General features: G+C 35.0%; 1 long non-coding RNA gene across 2 annotated transcripts in view; it reads left to right on the plus strand.

Moving 5' to 3' along the window:
- Nucleotides 1-658: 658 nt before the first annotated feature.
- LOC141555715 (uncharacterized) overlaps nucleotides 659-19602 on the plus strand; it is a 183936-nt gene continuing 164992 nt past the window's right edge. The window contains exon 1 of one of the 2 annotated variants that reach the window (XR_012486301.1): nucleotides 659-1452. This is a non-coding gene — a long non-coding RNA (uncharacterized LOC141555715). The remainder of the gene's footprint in view (nucleotides 1453-19602) is intronic. The other variant, XR_012486302.1, reaches the window with a different exon arrangement.

The following is a 19602-nucleotide window of genomic DNA, read 5'->3' on the forward strand; positions in this document are numbered from 1 at the left end:
CATTCAGATAAAAATCAATGTAAGATCTGACCATCTGGATGTTTCCAAACAACAAGATATTGATATTTTCCAAAAGGCAAAATGTCTGCATTATTTGGTCACTTTAAAAATCTTCATTTGAATTTTGGCATTGCATAGACAGAGTAATTTTTCCCCAAACACACTGAGTTTCTTTTTTTTTATTCTAACAAACAGCTGGGGAGATGATTCTCTGAGAAGGGAGAAGCTTTGCCAAGAAAAGCCAATCTGATTTCTACCTACATCTCACAAAATTCTTTTAAATATTAATTAGAAAAAGGAAGAATGATAGGTAAGCTTCAAGGAAATATAATAATGGTCACTAATAGGATATTTGGTGAAAAGGCAAGACTATCTATGTAACTTTGGCCCACTAAATAGCTTCACCACACATTCACTCTAAAAGGAGAAATAAATCCTTTTATTCATAATGAAAATTGAAACTTAGGATACAGGTACCCAATTCCAATAAAGGAATTTGAGGAGAAAAGATCAATGACAGTAACTCAATATATAGAGACATCAAAAAGAAGAAGACCAGGATGTGATTTGCTGCTGAATCAAATGGACAAAGGTTAATAGCTTCTTAGAACTTTCTACCCAGCACAGGCATTGCTATTTTGCATGGTCCAAAAAAGAAGAAGGGATAAATTTAAAATTATTCTTGATGCAGTATCTCTTAATCCATTTTCTACTTGTGGAAGTATAAGCCTGAGGAGATTTATCTCAGAATTACTGGTGTGATGAGATCTAAGATATAAATGGATTTTGACTATAATTTATATGACAGTTCAACTGAAGATCCAGAGGATATGATAGAGGATGGAGCAGTTCAGTTAAGGAGAGCAACAGTTAACAGAAAAGTTCTAAGAAGAATTAATGGGGTAGATTTTATTTCAGACTAAACCTGACTGAGGGGAAAGGACTTCTTAACCATTGGTTGAGGTAGCTGACTCAGAAGACCACAGTGAGCTCCACAACTACTCATCAAGAATACTGATTGAAGAGATCTGTAACTTTGACTGCAAGGGAAAGACATTAATCATAGTACCACCTCTATTAGATGGAATACTGATCAATGGGTGGCCCTGAGGATGCTTAAGTGGGGTAAAGAAAGATACTAAGAGAACAGTCTGGCAGAGGAAATGGTGCTTTCTATTGAGTCTCTTCTCCATAGAGTAGAAGCACATTAACTATTCCACTCCTGCCCCCGGTGAATGGTGGAAGTAACTAAAAGAGCTGGGAAAGGAACTATAATGATCCTATCTATAATTCATGTTGTATGACCCAGAAAATAGAGTTGATGATTAGCTGGAGTATAGGGCAGCACCTAGAATGAAGAAGTCTCTGGAGAACACTACATGATGGGGAATAGATTCAGCTGGAGAGTAGCAGCATATATCAGAAGACTCCAGCAGTTTTGCAGTTTGGAAGGTGTGAGTTGTCTCTATGTGTTTCCTAACCACAACTTTGTGGGGAATATCCATATGTGGATGTCCATGTATTCCAAGTGTGTCAATGTTTTATATACATTCCTAAAAAGGCAAAATCCTCACCTAGTATGCATGTATTTGTCAGAGTAAATTCAAAGTTTATTATAGAGAAAAATATGTATATTTAAAATGATGTAAAATATATAACATAATACTTGCAAAGATATACAGTGTTGCTACTTAACTGAAATATTTTTTTATGAACTAAAGGCATCAGGCTAACAAGTAAAAAGGAAAATGCATTTGTAGAGGTTCAATAAAAAGTTTAGAGATGATTTTAATTCAAAGATACTTGGAACTTGGGATAAATAACCAGGAGTCTAAAAAGTTGAGAGATGATTTTAACTCAAAATATCTAGCTCCTGGGATAACTAATCAGGATAGCTAAACAAGCATGACACAAACTCTCAGATCTTCAATTTCCTCATAAATAAAATGAGGAAATGATGAGCATCATAGGGAAGTGTTTTAAATATTTTAAAGAGCTATATATAAGTATGAATTTAAATACATATGATATATACAGATGTGGATGTATTTGTCTATGTAATTGTTTAGGAGAAAGAGATATTTACTTATTGCTTTGTACTTATTTTATTGATATTTAAGGTACTTAAGCAAAAGTAAGCTTTGATGGAAGAACATAGAATTAAAGGGCATTGGATATCCAGAAGCATAGGATGAGGAGTAGTAGTACTCTAAAGGAGGGGGAGGGGAATAAGTTAAGAAAGGAGAGATGAGGCAAGATGGGCAATTGGCCTTGCCTGGGTATCATGTCAAAGGCAGTGTTATATTATATGAAAAGCTTTGGACCTGCTATGTCAACTGCACTCTGGCTCAGCCAAGTTTGGGAATGACTTATCAACAGAGGGTTAATTTGTGGCCAATTTGACCAAAGAAATTCAATTAAAACATGGTCTTGGTGAAGGAAACGTCCACACTAGTGAAGGCACAGGTACTTGGAGTGATTTGTTTATTTCCCCAAATCTAAATCCCATTTCACATCTCATATTCTTAATTAATTATTCACTTTCTATATTTAACTTTTCCTTCTGAAGATCTTTCTGAAAAAGAAAAAAGAATTGGAGAATAATCTAGGCATTTTGAGTTTCATTTAAGAAGGCAATGTGAAAGGTCATACAAAAATACCACTATCCTAACATATATTCTGGCAAAGACACCAGAAACATAATGATTAAGAACATCAAAGGGAAATATCAGTAATTTCCTTCTTCCAGTCCTGGACTGAATAATAAGATAGCCAGAATCCTATGGACCCTGGAAAATGAATCATGCCAGTGGAGGCAGAAATTGATGTGAGTTATAAGAGGCTTGTAATTTGTAAGAATTTATAAACTGATATTATTTGTAAGAAGCCTGGGATTAGGAAAGTTTTCAACATCAAACTGGATTCTATCATGAAATAGAACCAATTTCTGGCTGAAGATTGTCCAAAGAGAAGGAAAGGAGATGGGCTATATAGTTAGTGTTTGCATTAGATCATCACCAGAGGAAGTCTAAGCTAAAGATTGCAGGATGGCCCCAGCCACTTCATCCAGAACTATAACAGCTGATCAGTATCTATACTAAAGAAGAGATAGGACAAAACAGAGACTGCTCATCTCATCTAAGAGTGTGGGAGATAGTGGCAACGGGCATTAGCACAAAGTTCCAACTAAATGGCGAGGCTGAAAACAGAACCAAAAACAGAAAGTTGACAATACAAGGGAAAAAATACTATGGATTAAGAGAAGCCCAAAAGGTGAATGTTACAAGTACAACAAGAGGCAAATATTAAATACAAGCAGAGTATCAGAGAATAAAAAATAAAAAGGAATGGGGAGGTATTGTTATTTACATAGACCTGCACTGCAAGAAAATAATTTTAATGGCTAAATGGAGAAGAGACTTGAGTGGGGAGAGACTTGAGATAGGCAGATTAACTAGAAAGTTTCTATAACAATCCTAGCATGAGATGATGAGGGCTTGTACCAGAATGGTAATAGTGTCAAAGGAGAGGATACATATTCAAGAACTATAACAAAAGTAAAATAAGTAGGCTTTGGCTACAGATTAGATGGGGGGAGGAAGTTGTGAAAGATAGTGTGGAATGTAGGGTGCCTCTTAAGTTGGGAACCTGAGGGACTGGGAGAATGACATTGCTCTCTATAGTAATAGGGAAGGTAGGAGTAGGGGTGGGTGAGGGATTGGGGGGAAGGATAATGAGTTCATTTTTGGATATATTGAGTTAAAGATGTCTACTAGACATGAATGTTGGGATGTCTTTAAGTTAAATGGAAATGCAAGATTGAAGGTCTGTAGGAAAGTTAGGGTAGGATAGATATATTTGAGAATCATCAGCATAGAGATGGGTGATAAGTCATTTCAAAACTTGACTGGGCTAGTGTGCAGGTCACACACCAAGTCCAGTGCTTTTAGGTCATTGCCCATCTTGATTCACCTCTTCCTTCTTATTTAAATTTAAAAATGGAAATTAAAGCAACTCTGAGATACCACCTTCCACCCATCAAATTGACAGATGATAAAAAGAGAAAATGATAGTTGGAGGTAAATTGAAAAGGCAGGTACTCTAATGTATTAATGCAATGACCAAATATGAGCCCAGACAGAAGACTGATGATGAAACATACTTGACTGTGGGTATAAAATATGTATTTTCAGACAGATAATATGTGAATTTCTTTTGCTTGATTCTATCTATTTGCTACAAAGGATGTCATTGCATACAAAGGATATAAGCATTTATTTATTCTCCCTTAAACCTCCTCTTTGTTCCCATTGAGGGAAAAATAAAGAAAATATTCTTCTTGTTCTTGTTGTTCTTCTTGTTTTTCTTCTTGTTCCTCTTCTTCTTTCTCCTCCATCTTCTAACAATGCTGATGATACAGAGTAAATTACTCTTCTTGGCTCTGTTCACTTTAATTTATATCAGTTCATGTAAATGTTTTTAGATTTATCTTTAAGTCTTACCAGTTTTTACAGCACAGTAAAATTGCATTACATTCATATAGCGTAATTTGTATATATGGATTGTTTCCTCTTCAATTTATTCATCCATTTCCCAATTGATGGACATCTCCTCAATTTCTAATTCTTTGTCCCCAGGAAAGAACAGCTACAAATATTTTTTTATACATATATGTAAAGGGCTAGATCTGAGCAAATGCACTTGGATAATGGAGCACGTGAGACTAATTGCCAATTGGACAGTTCCCTATTAACTTGTTTGAAGGTTGAGACTACCCAGCTGTTCTGTGCTGACTTGATTGGTGGGACAAAGAGGGGGAAGTGACATGTGTGGGAGGAGGAGGAGGAGGAGGAAGAGGAATTGAGACACAGATACTGAGTCAGTCTCTCTGGGCGTTTGAGGGAGGAAGGTGTGTGTGAGATTGCTAGGCCTAACCCCCTGACCTTGACTGTAAAAGATCAAGAATAAAGACATTTATTTAGTGATCCTAACTCTGCCTGATTTCTGGGAAGACAAAGTTCCAGCACATATAGGTTCTTTTTTTGTTTTCATCTCTTTTGGAATATGTACTTAGTAGAGGTCAAAGGATATGCATGGTTTTATAACTCTGATTTTATAATTCTGAGCCTAGTTCCAAGTTGCTCTATAGAACAGTTGAATCAGTTCCCAAATCTATCAATAATGCATTAATGTTTCATTTCTCTCTTTTTTTTTTAAATCTTAAGGTATGTCCCTAATAGTAGTATTACTTTTTCAGAGGGTATGCTCAGTTGATAACTTTTGAGGCATAGTTCCAAATTTCTTTCCAGAATGACTATACCAGTTGGGGATCCAGAGCTACTCCATTTTGTTCTCACATATATGTCTGTACTCTCCTATAGTGCTTGCAATGCAAGTAACCCAAAAAGAAATGTGCCATAGTATCCTGTTGTGCAACCTGTTCTTAGACTCAATTTATCCCACTGCATTCTATACAGAAATTCCTAATCCCAAAACTGAGTAAAGGGTTGCACCAAATATCCTTAAGCTCCAAAAGGAGCTTTTTTGCCCTATTCCTTTCTGTTCTTCACTCCCTAAAATTATACTATTTATTTGAGGGAGCCTTTGCCTCTTTGAGTGAGACTCTGTTGCTGGTGAACTAAATAAACCATTGTTGGTTCAAATTCTGTTTCTTGGCCAGTCTGTTCCTAGCACCTTTCATGATTCATAGTTTTACCAACAGTGCATCCATGTTTTCCCATAACTGCTCCAATAATTTTTGTTTTCCACTTTTTTCCACTTTTCCAATCTAATGGGTAAGAAGTAAGACCCAAGGTACTTTAATTTGAATTTCTCTAATTATTAGTAATTTGAAGTATTTTTTGGTGAGGCTATTGGGGTTAAGTGACTTACCCAGGGTCACGCAGCTAGTAAGCATTAAGTCTCTGAGGCTGGATTTAAACTCAGGTCCTCTTGGCTCCAGGGCTGGTGCTTTATCCACTGTGTCATTTAGTTACTTCCTTTTTTCTTTTTTTTTTTTTTAAATTTAAAACTTAAACAGAAAATAAAAAAAAATGTAATAGAAAAAGAAAGAAGAGGGGGGGAAAGCATTGTCATGTGCACAGCAGAACATATGAGAGAATGCAAAATATGTAACAGTATTTTAAAAAATATGTCTATAGATAGGTTGGATTTCTTGAGAGGGCTTGTGTTTTGGGAAAGAAGTAGGGTAGTAATGCAAGAATAAAGAAGTATCAATGAGACATTTAAAAATATATTCAGAAGAGCTTCCAGAAGAGAGCAAAAGGAAATTCAAAAGGTTATAAAATCAAACAGGACTGTGTTGGTGCTATCATGTTCAAGTTTATACATATATATATTTGTAGCAAGGACTTTCTCCACATGTATCACAGGAGTTTGCTGTGTGGCTCCAGGGGAGGAAGAAGATTAACATTTCAAACCTCATCTTCCCTCTATCCTTCTCTAAGAGAGACTTTAATTCCTGCTAGAAGTAGAGGTAGAAAGTTGAGTCCAGATGTTTGGCCACTCTACTCTCCTAATAGAGAGGAGGTATTGGGCTAGGATTATATCCATCTGCTCCCTTAAACATTATTAGTTTAGAGGATGTGGTTGTTATATTTAAGTTAAATTTCTGATCACTGTTCTTTAGTAGGAAAATGAAAGGAGGATCCAAGCTCTATATTCAAGATTAGATTTCTTTCCCACCAAATGCCATTTTCACACTGAATATATAGCACTTAATAAAGTCATCTGTTGATAGCAAAACCAAAATCAGAGAAAAGTATAAATAACAGAAGATAAGAATGCAGAGGGGAACTCTCCTATTGGAAGTAAGGTAACTCATCTCAACCAAGAAATAGAGTCCTAGAACTCATTCAAGGGGAAGTTCCCTGAATTCTTCAGGATAGCAAGTTAAGGATAGGGATATGATGGAGACAGCAGATCTTCCCATGTTAGTGCCTTCTTAGAAAAGAGTTCTTCCCTCAACAATTCTACCTCATCTCCACCAATGAGGAAAGAATCCCATATAATGGTACTATTATTATCCTTATTTTACAGTTAAGGAAACTGAGGCAGAGTGACATAGCTAGTAAATGTTTGGGTTGAATTCAGTGATTCCTAAGATGATGTCTAGCTCTAAATTTTAGATCCTCTTCAATTCTCACCAATAACAATACATTTCTTTTCTTCTTCTTCTTCTTTTTTTTTTTTTAACAAAAATAATCAATTATAATGAAATGACATTATCAAAAGAACAAAGAAGAATAACAATACTAGAATAACATGACTAGATTTAGGAAGTGAAAATATTATTATTGCATTTTAGTTTTGAGTTGGGTCAGAGAAAGGATGTTTTGTTTGGTTTTTTATATGCTGGAAGCTTAGATGTGAGTTCCCATCCACTCATCACCAATACCAATACCAATATTCAGGGTAAGGGCAGTACATACAAGGAGACATTCACTTCTCACTAAACTCTGTTCTTTTGAAGTCAACAGGCTCACATCCTATTTGATAGGATCATAAATTTAGGGGGAGGATAATACTCAAGCTGCATCTTAAAGGAAGAGAGAAATTTGATGAAGTAGAGGCAAAGATAGGAGTGAATTCCAGAACAGGGAAAGTTGAGGAACTGAGAGAAAGTCAATTTGACTGAATCACAAAATATGGAAGAAGTAGTCATGTCCAAAAAGACTGGTAAATATAGTTTGGGGTCTAGTGCCTAACAAGGCACCAGAATTAGTTGGGTAAGGGAAGTTAGATGGAAAAGTCATGCACATATGTACTATATGGCTTGGGGAAATATACCTTATTCAAAAGGAACAGATTAGATCAGTAGGTATATATATTCAGAATATATGTATGCAAATGACCAGCTAGGTGGCACAATGAATAGTGTCTTGGATGTGAAATCAGGAAAACTCATCTCCCTCAGACACTTAATAATAGATGTGTGACCTGAGCAAATTATTTAACTCTGTTTGCCTCAATTTCCTCATCTGTAAAATGAGATGGAGAAGTAAATGACAAACCATTCCAGTATCTATTAACAAGAAAACATCAAATGGGGTTACAAAGAGTCTTGAGATGACTGAAATTACTGAACAACAACAATATGCATATAGAAGAAACTTAAATTGTGGAATGAGGAATGAGGAATGTGAATAGAATTTGGATGGAGATCAATCAAGGGAGAAATGCAAGTATTATTATCGTGGATGGAAACTAATATCCATCCACTAAAAAGAGGAAGTGGATGAATTCTGAAATTGGATAAAAAATTAAAATAGTAGCTTAAGAATCAATGTGGTTTAACTGATAGAGTTTGCCTAGAAGATGGAAGCAAGGGAAGATAAAAGAATAGAAAGATAAGGTAGTTTTGTAAGAACTGTGTCAAGAGTATTAAGGTTCAGAATAAGCCATGGTTGATGAAGAATGCTAAGGACTATCAAAAGGACTTTGTAAATTATGTTGGTATAAGGAGATGATCAAAGGAAGGATAGGGCTATTTCTCAGGATGGATGTGTGGATGATAATGAATGAGAGAAAGAAACCAGAATTAATTGAATCAAATATTTCTTGAAATTTCTCAGTTCAAGAATAATGATTTTTTTTAACTTAGAATAAAAAATTAGTTAATAGGGAGTTGAATACAAATTAAAAGAGGAGCAACAGTAAGGTCCAATGAGTTCAAATTACTAGGCCTAGGGCACTGAAAGAACTGACTTGTGAGATTGCTGAGCTGCTATCAGCGATCTTTGAAAAATCATGAAAAATAGGAGATACCAGAAGACTAAAGACAGGCAGATATTGTCCCAATTTTCTAATGAAGGAGGCATATTTTAAAAATATATATATTGGTTAATTTGGCAGAAATTCTTTACAAAATTCTAAAACAAAGTACTAAAAGGGATGTTTTGTGGGCAATTGGAAAGGTAAATAATTATTAGACGTTAATATGGGCTCATCAACACATCAAACAAATTTAAATTATTTTCCTTTTTCTTACAGAAAATACTATTTTGGGACATTAGGAGATTTCTTTAGGCGAAGTGTGCCTGTATTTCAGCAAGACTGTTGATAAAGGTTCTCAAATTATACTTGTGAACAAGATAGAGAGATGTGCACTAGATAAAGGTATAGTTGGAGGAGTCAGAAGTAGCTAAATGACAGAACTTAAAGAATTCAATTAAATCTGTTCTCTGTGTTTCCATTCCTTTTCCTTTCCTCTTTTCCTATAGAATAATAAACATTTCTATAAGGAACTAAATGTGTATGTTTTTCCTTCTTGGAGCCAAATCTAATGAGATTAAGGTTCAAACAATATTCATCCCCTTTCCATCATTTGCTTTAATAGGTTTTTAGTGTCTCCTGTGATGTAATTTACCCCATTTTACTTCCCCTTTCCTCTTCTCCCAGTACAATCCTTTTCCCACCCCTTAATTTATTTTTAATATGAGCACATCAAAGTCAGTTTATACTCACACCCTCTGTTTGTGTATAGCCTTCCTAACTGCTCTAGTAAAGATACAATTTTCAAAAATTTATAAGCTTCAATCTTCCCCTGTAGAGATATAAACAGTTTAACCTTTAAGTAACATTTTTTCTTTCCCATTTACCTTTTTATGCTTCTCTTGAGTCTTATATTTGAAGATCCAATTTTCTGATTAGTTCTGGTCTTTTCATCATAAATGATTGAAAGTCCTCTATTTCATTGAATATCCATCTTTTCCCCTGAAAGATTATGCTCAATTTTGGTTATAGTCTAACATCCTTGGTCTTGTGGAATATCATATTCCAGGCCCTCTGATCCTTTAATGTGAACTAAGGTTCCTCAATATTTGAATCATTTCTTTCTGGCTGCTTGCAATATTTTTTTCTTTGACCTGATAATTCTAGAATTTAGCTACAATCAGTGGATTCTTTCAGTGACTATTTTACCCAGTGATTTTAGGATATCAAAGCAGTTTTATTTTTCTTTTTTTATTAAATACTTAATGACCACTCTGGTTCCTTAGGGCTAAGATTATTTTATTTATTTATTTTTAGTGAGACTTCTGGGGTTAAGTGACTTGCTCAGGGTCACACAGCTAAGAACTGTTAAGTATCTCAGACTGGATTTGAACTCAGGTTTTCCTTACTCCAGGGTCTGTGCTCTATCCACTGAGCCACCTAGCTGCCCCCTTTTTTCTTTTTTTTCTTTTTTTTTTTTTGTTGTTGTTGAAATTTTGTTGAAATAAAAATAAGAAGAAACAGAATAGAAAAAAGACAGAAAAGGAAAATAAAAAACATTTTCATGTGCCCAGAATAATAACATCAAGAAGGATTCAAAATATATAATAATGATTTTCCATTTTAAGAATGCATATATAGTAATAGAAGAAATTATATTTATGAGTGTCCATCTCTGCTTCCTTGTAGACTATTCTTTTGTCTTCTGCTAAGAACTTTTTACTTTATTCTTTTTTCCCCTTTTATCCCCCCACTTTCCCCATGAAAGCTACAGTTAAGCACAGATAATATTTATATACACATACACATATACATACATATACATACACACATGTGCATGTACACAGTCACACTCACCCATAGACCCACACACATATACTCAGACACATATATATGCATATGCATTTATCCATATGGAAATGTGCATCTAAAATAATAATAATATGATTAACATACAATACAGATTTCTCTACTGATTAAATCTTTGTTTGACTTTATCTAAGATCAATGATTGAGAGCCCTACTTTTTTTCTAGTAAATTCTATTCCTAATCTTTGTTGTAGTGTTTCTGTAAATTTCTTATTTCCTGATAACTTTTTTACTTGAATTCTGCTTGTTAACTTGCCTTGCTATTATTCAGCTTCCCCCCAGCCAAGGATTCCTCCCTTATCTTGGCCCCCACCATTTTCTTTTCTCATTTTTCCATTTCCATTCATCTATATGCCTTATCCCACACTATTTAAATACCCTTCTCTATCCCATCTCATCCTGTACTATCCTTCTCTCCCTCACCTCTACTTTATTCCTCTCTCATTAACCTACATACCTTGTCCCATTATCTAGACTCTAATACCCTTCTGTACTACACCTTATTTTTTAATCTCTTGCCTCTTAATCCACCACCTTATCTCACTGCCATAAATCTACACATCCTTCTTCTATACTCCACTTTATCCTATTTCTTCCTCCCTTATTTCTTTATAGATTTTGGAGGATGTAAAATCTTTACAGTACGTATGTGGTATTGCCTATTTAACCCATTCCCCATGTGAATAGTTTTTCAGAACTATGAGCTCTTCTCTCTCCTTTAATGCTTCTGTATCTATTCTTCTTCTGAACCTTATTTGTATAATATAATCTTTTCCTAGACAGTTTTGCTTTCTAGAGTCAGATAATACTCAACTCTGCCCCAGTCTTTCTTTTGAGCTACCCAATTACTGATGTCAATCTTAGACATATGACATATGTTTCCATGTAAAAAGCACAAACAATTTATTCATGTTAATCTTTGATATTGCTTCTTATATGTTAACTATTCTATTTAGTTTTTGTTTCGGTTGAAAATCTGCAAGTTCATTGAAAGCCTTTTTTCTTTCAATATTATGGATAATTTTGCTGGATGAGATATTTTTTGACAGCAGATCTAGTTCTTTTGATTGTTGGTATAAATGATTCCAGGGCCTGTGGTCTTTTATTGTGACTCCTGTACAATTCTAATTATAGTGCCAACATATTTGAATTGTTTTTTCCTTGTTTTTTGCAAAAAAATTTTTTGATCTGGAGATTTTATAATGCCCTCTCTCCATAATCTTCTTCTTGCTCTTGGATGGTTTTTATTTTTAGTTTTTTTTAGCTTTTCCTCAATCTCTCATTTGATTTTTGAAGTCTTTTTTGAGTTCTATAAATTCTCTCTGGGCAGAAAGCCATTTAATATTATTCTCTAGGCTAGAAGAACTTTTGTTTACTTCACAGTCCTCTGAAAATGAACTGTAGTCTTCCCTATTTCCATAATAAGTTTCTATGACTGAGTTCTACTAATTTGCTGCTTTATTTATTTTGCTCCTATGGCACAGGAACACTTTCCCAAACTTCTTTTGAATAGGGACTTCATCACTGGGTTTCCACACTAGAACCAGAGGTGTTAGCTGCTTTCCCATTGCACTGGATTGGCCTAGCCTAGGTGCTGGGGTTTGAGGGCTCCCAATTTGTCTTCTGCACTGAGACTGGAGGTCTCACAGTTGTCTTTCTGAGCCATTGGCCTGCTGAATCAAAACCCAAGTGCTTCCACTGTTGATTGGTGTTGTGGCTAAGAGCCTCTCTCTAAATTCCCTGCACCATGCCTGCACTGGGCTAAGCTCTTCTTTTATGCAAGTGAGACAGACCTTTCCTGAAGTCCTTCCAAGATATCTTATGCTGGAAAATTATTTCACTCCATCTTTTTGTGGATTCTGTCCATTTAGAGGCTTGATTTAATGTTGTTTCTGCAGGAAACTGGGGAGAGCTCAAGCAAATTCTTGGATTCTCTCTGCCATCTTGGTTTTGCGCGCTCCTTCCCCCCCCCCCCAGTCTATACCTTTATCAGTGATTTGAGTGAAGACATAAATGGCATGTTCTTTAAATTTTCAGATCATCCAGGACTAGGTTGCATTCTGAATGATGGAAGAAAGATCAAAAAAACTTTTTTGCAGGCTAAAATTATGGGAAGTATATATAACATAAAATTTAGTGTGAATAAATATAAATTTGTATGAAGGTTCAAAAAAATCAACTAAAAACCAGAATGGAAGATAGTGGAGGGGTGGTAGACTAGCTTAGACAGTAGTTAAAGGGAAAAGTGTTAGGGAGAAACTCAGTATAAATCAACACTGAGACATGACATCCAAAACAAAAACCAATTCACAATAAAAATTAGATTATATTAAAGGCATAGAAAAGGCATAGAAAAGTTAGTAGGGTGTAGTAAGTAGAGAAATGACCTTGGAGTGGAGAAGATATGAATTGAAGGCCCATCTCTGATACATAATGGCTAGATAACCTTGAGCAAGTCATTCAGACTTTCAGTATCACTGGCAACTCTATATGGCTACAAATTGCATAACAGTTGCTGACATGCCTTGATAGAGAAGTTTTTGCACTAAGTTACCTATACCATTGAAGTCAACGGTGTGAACAAAAAGCAGGAGCATAATATCCAGAATATGGACATAAAATAGTCCTTCTGTGCTCTTCCCTGCACAGACAACATTGAGAATATTTAATATTCAGTTCTGGATACCACATTTTTAAAATGGCCTTAACCAAAAACATCAAAAACAGGGCAACCCAGGCTGAGGAGAGTGAGAAAACATCACATATAAGCTTTATTAAAGGAATTGGAAATGTTTAGCTTGAAAAAAAAAGATTTCAGGAGCAGGGGAAATGAAAGAGATATTTAATATTTGAAAAGTTGTATTATAGAAGATTGATGAGATATTTTTTTTCTTGACAGCTGAACTATAAGCAATGGTTGGGGATGGGGGATTACAGAGATTCAGATTTAGAATGGATATAAGGAAAAACTTCCTCAAACTTTGAGCTATTTTACAATGAAATGAACTGACTTGAAAGTTAGTTGGACCCATTACTCAACATCTTCAATTATAAGATGCATAATCACAGATTAGAAAAGTTATAATATACCTGTCTAGGTTCAGGTTGTGCTAGGTGACTGATGTACTCAATTCCATTCTAATTCTCAGCTTTTGTGATGCTCCATGCTCCAGTTGACTTTGGTTCTTCCTTTTTGGATTATTGGTAACACTGTACCAATCATTTTGGTTTATGTCTTCTCTCAGTGAATTTGTACCTGAAGAAACCATGTCTTTTCCTTTCTCTGTCTCCCCTACAGCATAACCTCTTACAAGACTGGGCACACAGGGGTCTTATTAAATGATGGTTGAATTGAATGGACCTGAATAGCAGCAACAGAGCTCTTTCAGAAATGTTTTGTTTGGAGGCTCAGGAATTAAACTGATGCCATTGGCTCAGATGATTTACTCTACTAGCCAGCACAGTATGAAGGACTTTTTCTAAAAGCTGAGTGACGGATTGGCCTGTGGCCAGACCAGGAGCAAAGAATGCCTTTAGTTCAGTCCTCTGCTTTAAATAACATTCAGTTTACCAGCGGGTCTGGATTGAACTTCATACTCTAGTGGATGGAGCAGGCTGAAAGCAGGCATGATAATGTGTTCCTAGTCACAAGATGTGCTATTCAGGGCAGATGGTTTTTACCCTTTTTGTGTCATAGACCACTCTTGCAGTCTGCTGAAGACAAATAACCAGAAGAATATTTTCAAATCATTGATCTGAATGTTAAATTCTACTTTAAGGTTAGTAAAAATAAATGCCATTTCCCCCCATCCAAGTTCACAGACCCTCTCACAGATTCCTTGAGAATCCATGGAATCTGTGAGGGGAAGATCATTGTCTTTGGGGTATGTTTCTGTCCATTTAATCTGATGTATGTCTTCCTACTAGACCACAAACTCTTCAAGGGCAGAGACTATACTCTTCACAATATCTAGGAAATAAAAGCTAAGAACACTCCCTTTATGATACAAAGTTCAAAAGAGCTGTGACTTTATTGATATGGGCATTCTTTTTAACAATATATAGCTATTCCATATATTAGTGGATAATTTCACAAGGTGCTAAGGCCCAATATTTCCTCACCTGGTGGTAATTTCCCTGATATTGAGCTTCTCTGAATTTAGCTTGTCCTTCCCTTGCATGGCATATAGGCACACAGTTTATGGCTGGAACTATCTCAAAGCCCTTCTAACTTTGTTGCTCCTATCAAGGCTTATGCTTTGCAAGTATAGTCTTCAAGAGGCCAGGGTCACCTCCATGGGACAAGGAAACAGTAAAAATTACATTTAATGAACATCTACAAAATGCTTGTTGAATGAATAACTTGATATTGAGCATACTAAAGGACAAGGAAATCTAAGTTTAGATATAGACTGTCAGCCCATATAATGTTCAAGAGATCCATTGCATTCCATTAAAAATTCCATATTGACTGGGAACTTTATCATGTGTCTAAAGAATTCAAGATTTTAAAAAAGACTTTACCCTTATGAGAAATGGCAAGCATTTCAGAAAAACTTAGGAAAGTCATATGAACTTATGTAAAATAAAGTGAACAGAACCACTTGTACAAACAGAACATTGTATATAGTAACAACAATATTGTAAGAATGATCAACTGTGAAAGACTTAGCTACTCTGATTAAGACAATGATCTGAACACAATTCCAAAAGACCCATGGTGACAAATATGATGAAATCTGTATGCTGATTGAAGCATACTTTTTAAAAAATTACTTTCTCTGTAGAGCTTTATTTTGTTTGGGTTTTCTTTTACAACATAGATAATATGGAAATGTGTATTTCATGACATCACATGAATAATCAAAATCAAATTTCTTCCCTTCTTAAGATGGGAGGAGAACAAAAAATTTAAAACTCAAAATTTAAAAAAATCATGAGATGTTAAAATGCAATTGGGATATATTTAATGAAATAAAAATAATTTTGAAACATTTAAGAAAAAAGTCTTTTCCATTGGCCTCTAGAATGTTAGAACTAACATTTGTTAAGTCAATAGCTGTTTATTAAGCACTTACTTATGCTAAGTTGTGGAGATACAAAGAAAGTCCAGAAGAACCAAAAGTGAACAAATAACAGTTCCTGCTTTAAATAAACTCACAGTCTAATGAGGGAAACAACATGCATACAATTGTGTACCATTGAAATATATACAGGATAAGCTGGAGATAATCACAGAGAAAAAGGGGGAATTGGGAAAGGCTTCTTATGGAAAATGAAATTTTAGATGGGACTTGAAGGAAGCCAGAAAGGTGGATAGAGGATTTCAAGAATGGGGGCAGCCCATGGAAATTCTTCGACTTGGGGAATGGAGTGTGTTCAAGGAACTACAAACAGCCATTATCATTGAATTGCAGAATATAAGGAGAAGAGTAAGGTATAGAAGATTGGAAAGGGGAGAAAGACTCATGTTATAAAAGGCTTTAAAAAAGCTATGCAGAAGGACCATGTCTGGTCAGTCCCCACCCTCCCCACCAATATTCCCTAGTTTTAATGCCTGACTCTCACACTTTCCCTAGGGCAAGAGTTTTCTTAAAACTAAGGCTGTTTCTGACACTTAGGACTTGCTATTTGTTGACTAGTGGTATTTGCCTGACTCAGGATCAGAATACAACACTGGGAGGTCAGATATTTCCTAACATTCTTCCAAATGATTTTAAGTTATACAACTGTTTACTCCAACTTTTAATTATTTCTGCTGATCTATAATTCTTAAGTATTTAAGTTGTTTGTGGGAAGAATTTGGGAAAGCCAGGTAATTTCTAGCCTTATTCTGACACAATTTTCTCCCTTCCAAAAAGATTTTAAAGGCCAAATGACAAGAATTGAAACTAAATTGGATATGTGAGAGTAAGAAGCTGAGGATGATGCTTAGGCTGTAAGCCTGAGTGATTAGAAAGATGGTGATCCCTTTTTACAGTAATAGGGATGTTAAGAAGAAAGGAGAGTTTGGAAAGAAAGATAATATAGTCTTGAAAATATTCAATTTAATGTATACTATTTCAAAGTGAGATTCTTTTTGTACAGTAAAAGAACTGTTTGGGCATGTATACATATATTGTATTTAATTTGTACTCTTAACATATTTAACATGTATTGGTCAACCTGCCATCTGGGGGGGATAGAGGGGGAAAGTTGGAAAAAAAAAGGTTTGGCAATTGTCAATGTTGTAAAATTACCTATGCATATATCTGGTAAATAAAAATGATTAAAATATTAATAAAGAAAATATTTAATTTAAAATGTTTATGGGCAATTCAATTCAAGATGTTTAATAGGTATTTGGATATATCAGATTGCAGGAGCTCAAGAATAAGGTTAGATCTGGATAAATAGATGTAAGCATTTACATAGAGATAATTGAACTCATGAGAGCTCATGAGATGATCAAGTAAAATAGTATATATAGATGGAGAAGAGAAAATCACTCTGGAGAAAACAAATAATAAGTAAGTACTACCTGGATGATAGTTCAGCAAAGAAGATTGAGAAGAACTAGTCAGATAGGTGGGAGGAGAACCAGGAGAGAGCAGCGCCATGAAAACCTAGAGTGAAGAAACTATACACGAGAATAGGGTAATCAACAGTGTCAAAAAGTGCATAGAAATCAAGAAGGAAATTAACTGAGAAAAGGTTTATATCTAGTGATTAAAATATCATTAGGAACTTGAAGAAAGTAGTTACAGTTTGCTAATAAGGATAGAAGACAAACTGAAAAGTGAAGAAGAATACAAGGAAAGAAAGTGGAGGTACTGATTGATTTTAGAAATAAGATTCCTTTTTTGTTCAAAATTAAATTGATTTCCTAACAAAGATTAACCTTTTATCTACCTCCTACTCTCCTTCTCCCTAACCAAATGAAGAAACAAGGGGGGAAATCTTTTACAAGCATGTATAGTCAGCAAAAAAAAAATTCTTTACAATACAGTAGATGGTACTGTAAATGAAGTGCTGGAATCATGAAGACTTATCTTCCTGAATTCAAATACTGTGTGACCCTGATCAAGTCACTTGCCCCTTTTTGCTCTGTTTCCTCATCTGAAAAAATTAACTTGAGAAGGAAATGGCAAACCACTTCAGTATATTTGTCAAGAAAACCCAAATAGAGTTAGTAAGAATCAGATACAACAGATCAATAACATGTTTAAAAAAAAAGTCTAACTCTTCACTTGGAATCCATATCTCTCTGTCAGGAGGTGTACAACATGTTTCATCATGGCTCTTTAGGATGGTGAACAAATTGATGAGAGTTCCCAAATTTTTTATTATACATGTGTATGTGTATATACATATATACATGCATATACACATATACATACATACACATATATGTGTGTATATAGATAGATTAATCAGCTAAGGACTGACTTATTATCATCAATTCTTCCTCCATTGAGAGCACAAGAAAAACAAAATCTGTTATTATATATAGTCAATCAAAACAAAATTTTACACTGGCTATGTCCTAAAAAAATTGTCTCCATTCTGAGTTTCCATCAGAACATAGGTAGCATGTTTCCTCATTAGTCTTTTGAAATCCTGGTCATTGTGCTGATCGAGTTCATCACAATATTGCTTTCCATCACATACACTATAATTTGTTCTCCATTCCCCATTTTATAAACAACCATTCAGATTCTCATTTTTGCTGTCTCAAAATAGTTATATTTGTTTTACATCCTTAGAATTTGTTTTGTTTTAGACTAACCCTTCCCTTAATCTACCCTTCAATTTTCCTCTTACCACTTTTCCCTTTTCCTTTTCAGAAATATATTTCTGTTGAATGAAATGTGTTTCTATATATTCTTCTTTTAACCAGTTCAGTTGAGAGTGAAATTGCTGAATTAGCTGTTTTTCTCCATCCTCGTCTCCTTTGTATAGACAGCTTAAATGTACATTTTAATTATATGAGATAATTATCTCTGGCTTTCCTTTCCCTCCTTCCCCCTTCTCTCTTCCTTCACCCCAAATGTTCTCTTTTCCTCTCCATTTTTTATTAAGTTCATCAAGATATAACAGAATCACTCCTAGGCCTTACCTAATTGAACTCCTTCTATGAATACTGATGATGATAGGGATCAAAGGGGATGCATAGATCATCTCTTCATTTATGAATGTAATAAGTTCATCCATGTTTAATCTTTTTTCATTACTTGTTCATGTTTATATTTTTATGTTTTTAGACACTACTGTGTTTCTTGCATTGAGTCATGTATCCCACTCCATGACTCTATTTGGAGTTCAGTTGGCTAAAATACTGGAGTGGTTTTCTATTTTCTTCTCCAGCTCATTTTACAGTTGAAGGAACTGAGGCAAACAGGGTTAAGTGACTTGATCAGGGTCATGCAACTGGTAAATATCTGAAGCCAGATTTGAACTCGTATTCTTTTCCACTGTGTTGCCCCAAACACTTTTAAATTTTAATAACAGGTCTGGTCTTTTCATCAGGAATTCTTGAAAATTCTCTATTTCATTAAAGATCTATTTCCTGCCTTGTAGCATTATACTCAGTTTTCTAGGTAGATTATTCTTGATTGTAAGCATAAGCTCTCTCTCCAATAGAATATTCCACATTTTCTTCCCCTTTATAGTGGCAACTGTTAAGTCATGCATTATTAGTATGTATGGCTATACTGCAGCTCTTTGGTGTTCAAATTCTTTTTTTCCTGGCTGCTTGTATTTTTTCTTTGACCTGGAAGCTCTGAATTTTGGTTATGATGTCCTAAGAAATTTGGGTGGTGGATGACAAAACTGCCAATTGGCCACTGCCCCCATCATAGTACTTTATTGTGAACCTGAGGATGCCTCAGTATGGATCTGAGATCTTCTCTTTCCTTAGTGTACAGTCATTTGCAGTGTGTTCCTGACCTGAACAGTCTCTACAGTGTGAAGACCTACCTTTCTGTCTCCCTATGCCAAACTAGGGTGGGCAAAAGATTC

The sequence above is a fragment of the Sminthopsis crassicaudata genome, chromosome 2 (assembly GCF_048593235.1).
Source record: "Sminthopsis crassicaudata isolate SCR6 chromosome 2, ASM4859323v1, whole genome shotgun sequence".
NCBI classification, from domain to species: Eukaryota; Metazoa; Chordata; class Mammalia; order Dasyuromorphia; family Dasyuridae; genus Sminthopsis; species Sminthopsis crassicaudata.